The sequence below is a fragment of the Cyprinodon variegatus genome, unplaced genomic scaffold (assembly GCF_000732505.1).
Source record: "Cyprinodon variegatus isolate N-32 unplaced genomic scaffold, C_variegatus-1.0 Scaffold346, whole genome shotgun sequence".
Lineage (NCBI taxonomy): Eukaryota > Metazoa > Chordata > Actinopteri > Cyprinodontiformes > Cyprinodontidae > Cyprinodon > Cyprinodon variegatus.
The window spans coordinates 772,736-780,473 of NW_015150799.1; the positions used below are offsets into that span (position 1 = coordinate 772,736).

Sequence of the window (7,738 nt, forward strand, 5' to 3'; positions counted from 1 at the left end):
CCCCCCCCTACAATCAAAGGCTGCAGAAGCTTGTTAATCACCCAGTCTTTTCTGGTGTGCTGCAACAGTAACACCTAAAACACGCGGCTCCCGTAGGAGACAGAGTGGGGAACACCTCAGCTAGATGGAAAATGGAATTTCAACATCTATATAAAACACACAAACAGATTACTAAAAATTGTGCTATATCCCTCCAACACCCCTATATGAGCAGATCTTTGAAACACGGGCATGCCTAGGGTTGAACAATTTCTTTTGACTCAACTTTTCATTAGGCAAGTAGATGTTTGATTCCAGGGTTTCAATGTTGTCATATCTGAAATCTTCTGTAGCAGCAAGCCCATTTTTAGTACCTTACCACCGCTTAAAGGTGGGTGTAAGAAACTCATTGTCTTATTTTTAAAAAGTGAAATTAACATAATCTGCTATTAAGATCAAAGTTAAAGTAATTCTGGAATTGGGCATTTAAAGTCCATGTAATGGCCTCAAAATATGAGTTTCCAAACACATTAGCAATGCAATGATGTGTGTAATTTCACCAGACAGACATGTGCCCACCCCACGTTTCACACTAGAGGAGAACCTACAGAACTTTTTTTATTTTGGACAAGATGCCAATATTGTGATTTTGAGTATTGATCAATACCAATAAAATCCTGATACGATATCAGAATACTTTATATACACTTACATTGTGTTAGAAAAAAACTGTATCAAAGTACATTACTGACATTGAGACCAATTGACAACAACAAAAAGTATGACACCTGAACCATATTATATAAACAGAAGAGAGGTGGAGTGTTTCTACCAGCTTGCTTATATTGGATTTTGTAAATGCAAGTAGGTATATTCTATGCAATTTTGGCTGACAGACCAATTAACGATATCAACATCTGTTCAAGACATCCCTACTCACAATGAGCAACCTCACACACAGGTGAATACATATGCTCCTGTCAGCAGACAAGAACCATAGCTTTTACCAAATATATTTGGAGAAGAAACCGTGCAAGGAGCCCATCTAGACTCGTTTCTTTCCCCTTGTAACAATAATGGGTAAGCTCATCCGATGATGCCATGGCAGTGTGGAAAACTTGGAAAAGGTACACTCAACTATAAAGGATTAAAGCTGTTGGACAATATTCACAAAGTCTGCTTAAGTATGTAGGGGTTTAAGTTAGCAAAAATAATCAAAAAGGAAGAAGAAAGAGATGACTGGAGCAGGGAAACATAATAAATAACAATTAATTAAATAATCTGCTGATCATTAACAACTTTGTGTCAAAAAAATGTTGACCCCGACCGTGGAATACATTTATATCAAACTATTAAGCTGAGGACGATTCTCCAGGTCATAGTCATTCCATAAATGGATTTTTTTATTTTTGAACTTTCACAGAATCAAACTATTAAGTGATTTTGTGCGTCTATCTATCTATCTATCTATCTATCTATCTATCTATCTATCTATCTATCTATCTATCTATCTATCTATGTGTGTGTGTGTGTGTGTTTATAAACCACAGAGAAAACTACAAGTAAACAACATACTCATCCTTCCCCATAAAAGAAAAGGCATACGTGGAGCCATCTATACCATCTTTGAGAAACATTTCAAGAGTCTCAGATTAAACTACAATGTCCGAAAATTTATACTCCAAGACTTAACAATCCAAAAAGTCAGCGTAAAAGCAATAGCCAATAAAAATCATGTGCATCATTATTCTGATTTCACCAATGCATATACACAGAATAACTATATGTAGCTTACAATATCCTGCAGTATTTTCATGGGAAACAATAGTATTTTTATTGTTTAGGTATATGTAGTAACAGTCCTTTGGATAATATTTTTTTGACAGTGATTTAATGCACTGGTAAGATTGGCAAGGCATTTACATTCAGCAGCTCAGTGTTGCTGTTCCTACAGAGATAAAGAGAAAAATAAAACACTAACAAAACATAGAAATGGCTTGAATAACACCTAAACAAAATTTAAAAGTCAAAGATTTAATAACAGCTTTCAGAACAAAATTTCGTCCTTGTGGATTGTATTTTAAATTTATTGAGTTTATGTTTTGAAACAATACAGCCTTGGTTGTGTGAGGCATACCTCTTCTGTGGTATACTTTTTCTCAAATCACAACTAAATAAGACATCTTCAACGTGTATTCAAACATCATAATGCCAATTGATTAAAACAATTTATGTCGTTATAATAGTTTAGTGCAACAAAAAGGGCATCTCGCCTCACAAAAATAAATAAATAGTGAATCTCATCTATGATCCCAGGCTCTGTGACCGTGTAGCAGCCCTGTGGTTGCTCACATCTTGCTTGTTATGGTCAAAAGCTGTGGTAATAGCCAGCCTGGACAAGTGACCACAGAACCAGCAGTATGCAAAAGCTTGATTAGTAAAACAAGCAACGTAGGGTTTTGTGACTCTAGCCACGTGTTTGATAATCCTACATTCATGTTAGCAGCTACCCAGCTCAAAGTTAGCTTACTACCTAGCATGCTACTAGCTAGCTGTAACAGAGCAGCTAACTGCTTGTTTAGCAGGAGCTCTTACCACATCACGCATCCACGGTGCTCTTCACTCGGCAGCTGGGTGTCCTTTAAGGGTTTATCAGCTTTAACTCTTCTTTTTGAATCGATCTCGAAATAGACATTTACAACGTTGCTTTTCAAAAAAAAAAAAGAAAAAAGAAAAAGCAGCCGTCCTTTCAAGTCTCCCTTCTTTCTTACTGAATCAGCCAGGAAACTGTCGTTTACCCTTGTAATATAATTAATCCCGAACCTTTTAGTCACCATCAGACACCAAAGCGTGCCCCTTTTTTCCCCCCCTGTTAGTCGAGGGACATATGAGCTAATAAGTAGCCCGACTGCAGGGCTAGCTGTAGATCCGCCTTCTCTGTCACCATTTGCGTATTTACGAACAATGCGCACGGACTTTTGCGCACGTTACACAACCGACCCCAGACAACCAATGGCAAGGTGCTGGGACGCCAAGAACGCCCGCCTCCTAAAGCTCTCCCGGTTCCGGGCGGGCTGGGCAGTGGCGCGGGTCCCTCCTCCTTGCGTGCTGAGGCACACATGCGGTGCAGCTCGGAGTGACTGTGACTCCCCAGATCACTGAAGCCCTCCGCTGTATACCCTTAAACCAGCCCTGTGTCTATACTGCACCAGAGACACAAAGTCCACCGGTCGACTTGTGCTGGAGGCGGTACTTAAAGGGTTAAGTTGCTCTCAACCATTTTGTGTGCAGGACTCATGAAATGGCACCACCTCTCTGGATCTCTTCTGAAAATCACTCAGGGCATCTAGGCATTGTCAAGGACTGGATTGATAAGAACAAATAAAAAAGCAAATGGTGAAGAGACTTAAGAACACTCCTCACATATGAAAAGAATACAAAAAACTGCACCACACTGATTTTACACAAGGACCAGGCACGGTTAGTTTAGTTTTATTGAAAGGATCCCCATTAGCTACAGCTATGCTGCAGCTATTCTTCCTGGGGTCCTGAAAAAATATATACATTAAAAACAAAACTAAGAATACAACCAATATTTGAAAGTGTTGTAGTGTTCTAGAGGATCTGGTACATTTAAACTTATACTTTAGGATTTCCTCCCCTTTTTTGGATAAAGCACAGCTGGATGAACACATGCCATACCTCTACCAAACAATCCATATGTTCCTGTTAAACCTAGAGGAGTGGGATTATATTGCAGCTAAGAGGTCTGTGTTCATAGTTCTATTTATACAGGAAACCTTGTTAGAGGCATTTTGTCATAAAAAGACAAAAGGAAAATAAAAATTATATTAATAAATGCCCCACAGTCCACTCCTGACGCCCTGTGGTTCTTCTGGTGCCAGGCTGGTGGGGGGAGGGGTTGCACAGCTCCCCTCTGGAACGATGCATCATGGTTCCCTCCTTCCAGAGGCACATGTGCTCTGCAGCCCTCAGTGACGCAGATTCCATTTGTCAGTGAACTCCTTACAGGTCTACATGGGTTCAGTGACTGCAGTCTGGGAGGCACCAAGACTAGCTGGCTGCTTTTTGTGTGTGAAAATCCAGCATTTAAAGGGTTAAGTGGCTCACAACCATTTTGTGCGCTGGTCTTGCCATAAAATGGTGGCTCCCTTTCTAGTGCCGGTCTACTTGAATACCCCTCCAGTGGAGTAGGGATGTGCAAAGAATGCATTAGGGAAAATATGGGAGAAAAAAAAAAAAATCAAAAAGCCTCTTTTTTTTTTTTTTACAGAACTCATTTGGCTTTAGTTTGTACATATTTGCACACCATTTTCAGCCCACAATGACAAGATAACTGAGTGATCAACTCTAGATCTTAAGAATAAAAAACAAACTGCTTTTCAAACTGACCTTTTGATTATTATTATTTTTTTTATCAAGGGAGACCATTTAAGCAAAAGTATTTTCATGCGTTCTCCAAGAGGAATAAGATAATGGTCTAGTGATAAGAAGCAAGTCGGTTGATTACATTCAAACTTTCTCCAGTAGTCTATTTACTAAGAAATTAAGACCTGAGGTCTGGACATTCATATGTCTGTATCCATGTAAATACAGAGTCTGTTTCTGTTTTATCCAAGTGACCCACTTTAGGGGTATTTGTCAGACGAAGGAAAAAGAGGACATTGAATTCCACCCACCACAGTGTTGTGTGGTTCTCTCTGCTCCTGGGTGGTTGGGGAGAGCCTGTCTCAGGCATCCCCTTTGAAAGCTGCACAATGGTACCTTCCTTATAGAGGGCATACAAGGACTGCAGAGTGCCGACAGTGACTCCTTGGCTCAATGTGGTCCTCTGGGTGTCCAGTGCTCTCCCTTGCTCCTTTCCTAATCACCCTGTCTCTATTTGCTCCTGTAACTTCAGTCTCTGGACACAAAAACTGACTTGTCTGTCCTTATGGCATTTAAAGGGTTAACTTGCACACCACCATTTTGTTGACAGGACTTGCCATAAAATGGCGCACGTTTCTCGGTCTGTCAGAAATCCCCCACAGTGCAATGGGCAGGTGAAAAAACACAGAATCACATAAAAAGAAAGGTTACTGAAGGAATACCAACTTATAGCCTGACTCATAGCAATCAGAACTTGTAGATATGCTTTAAGTTCTGCAACCAAATGGCTCTAAATTCCCACCAATTATCGTCTTGCCTTGGACCTGATGATTATCAAATACTTGTGCAGAATATTTTTTCCCAATCAAGGAAGACTAAGCCTTTGCAATGTAAAATGTTCAACCAGAGAAAAAAGAAAAAGATCCTGTAACAAAGTAGAGGAGACTAGTGAACTGCCTTTTCAGTACCAAAAACTCAATGCATTTAAGCTTAAAGGTATAGTGGAGGATGTTCTTTTCTTCAGGTGCATAAAAAAAATAAGTGGTCCCCCTTTTTGTCATCACTCTGGTGATATGTTTCTGTCAGGCACTTTTAAACAGAGTGCACGAGGACAAATGGGCTCATGCATGCTCTCACACACGTTTAATAGGCGGTCCTTAAATAGGGGTTCCCTCTCGGGAGCAGGTACAGGATTGTGCATGTACTTTTTTTGTTAAGTGGAGACGGTGGGTCTTTTCAAATAGTTGCAAAAATCCTACACTGTGCCTTTAAATGTAGCAGTTTGCACAATTAGAAAACTTGAATTGTTAGGACTTGGGTCCTAAAGGTCTAGTTTATCGATTGATAAACCAGACCTTTTCACACATTCTAATGTTATTAAAAAAGGTTATAAAAGTTAAAACTATGCCCCAGATCTTGGAATTGACAAATTATTAGTAATTCAAAAATCGAATATTCTAAAATCCTAAACTGAGTGGAGAAACAAGCCCCCCTCCCAAAAAAATACTTTTGAAACTCACATCACAGAACACTTTACCAACTGTCCTAAAGGACAGCCCCATTTAAGTTACATTATAACCTCGTTATAAAGCTCAATTTTTGAAACCGGGCTTCATTGGCAAAAGTTGCTAAATGTTTTGCTAATGAATACTCAAAGGAATAATTAGGTTACCTGGATGTATATGTATGTATACAAAGTGCCCATTGTAACAACTGGGGTTTAAAAGTCCTCCTCCTCTTGTAGCATTGAACAAATGCAGAAGAAAGTTCTTAAGACGCTTCTGGCCTTTAACAGTGGCTACACACTGGTTTAGTAGGACTGTTGCTTTGAAAAAAGATGGTCCAGGGCTTGGGCATTGGCCTTGTGTCTTTTCAGGACTGAATTTGCAGGTTCTCCCCATGCAAACATGATCTCCTTCAGTGTGTGTTGCGCGTTTACCCTGTTCATTGACCTATGATTGATCGAATTACAAAAAACCAAGCCAATTATCAACTGCCGCTTTTCTAAATAAACTGCTTAATAAACTTAATTCAGGTCTACATTGTAATTGTGGTTTTACCATTAGGAACTGTTAGTCAAACTGGCAGCCAAGGGGAATCAGACTGGCCTCAGACGAATTACTGCAGTAGTGCATTCAAGGTGGATAATGGTACAAGCCCCATTTTTAGTACCATCTTGGCTGAGGTTCCAAGCAAGACAAGGTAAGCACAAAATGCTATTTCAGAAGACTGTATTACATAACAAGTTGAGTCACTCAGCTGACTCTTTTACAAGATTGAGACCCCATACACAAAAACTCAAGACAAAAACTAAGTTTATTCCAAGCAATAAAGAAAATAGAAGGGCTGAAATTGCTGAAAGCTTTGTGGTCCTAATGGCTGCTCAAATCTACCAATGAACACCAAAGCAATGGCAGGGGAAGCTTAAAATTGAAAAGCGATTAATAAATCAATATGGATTTCAAGTGCTGGTGTATATTAGGAAAATTATGCTTAATTGGATCAATTGGACGTGATCCTCAGGATCAGACTGGTGTGTAATAAAAGGGGGAGTGGCCTCAAATCAGTAACTACAATACTGGATTTAAGAATGGATAATGGTGATTTGTTCCTATCTTTCCACTGTCAGTAAGCTTACTTTGACAGAAAAAAAACACATCATAGTTTATAATTCTGTTGAGGATATCTTACCAACCAAAAAGTTATTTATTCAACTGTTAAATTATTGTTCTGTTCTAATATTAACCTTCTGTTTTTATAAAGTCTTTGTAACATGTTCAAAATACAAGTTGGGACCACTCAAGACTTTGGATTGGATGGAAGACTAGTGCTGAAGTGCTGAGCTCATTGCGTATATGACCACTATAAAAAGCTAGCCTGGGGTGCTACTAGCTTCAACTCATAACATGTAAACTTGTTTGACACTGCTTTATGGCTTGCCATGCTGTTGGTAAAGTGTTCTGTGATGTGAGTTTCAAAAGTATTGTTTTTGGGAGGCGGGGCTTGTTTTTCAACTCAGTTTACGATTTTAGAACATTACATTTTTGAATTACTAATAGTTTGTTAATACCAAGATCTGCTGCATAGTTTTAACTTTTACAACCTTTTTTAATAACATTAGAATGTGTAAAAAGGTCTGGTTTTTCAATCGACAAAGTAGACCTTTGCCATGCAGTCTGGTTTCCGGCCACTCCGCAGCACTGAAACAGCACTCATCAAAATCACCAATGACCTCCTTATGGCATCTGATTCTGGACTACTCACCATCCTCATCCTCCTCGACCTGAGTGCAGCCTTCGACACCTAGGCCGCTTCTCAATATGCGTTCTTGAGCGTTCTCGTGTGCTCGTGTACTCTTGATACGTCATCA

The 7,738-nt window shown here is 39.4% G+C and overlaps 1 protein-coding gene across 1 annotated transcript in view; it reads right to left on the reverse strand.

The window, feature by feature from the left end:
• LOC107091648 overlaps nt 1-3,066 on the reverse strand; it is a 31,446-nt gene extending 28,380 nt beyond the window's left edge. Inside the window, exon 1 of the mRNA XM_015385697.1 lies at nt 2,575-3,066. The gene's annotated coding sequence lies outside the window, so the exon portion shown is untranslated. The remainder of the gene's footprint in view (nt 1-2,574) is intronic.
• Between the last annotated feature and the right edge of the window lie 4,672 nt (nt 3,067-7,738).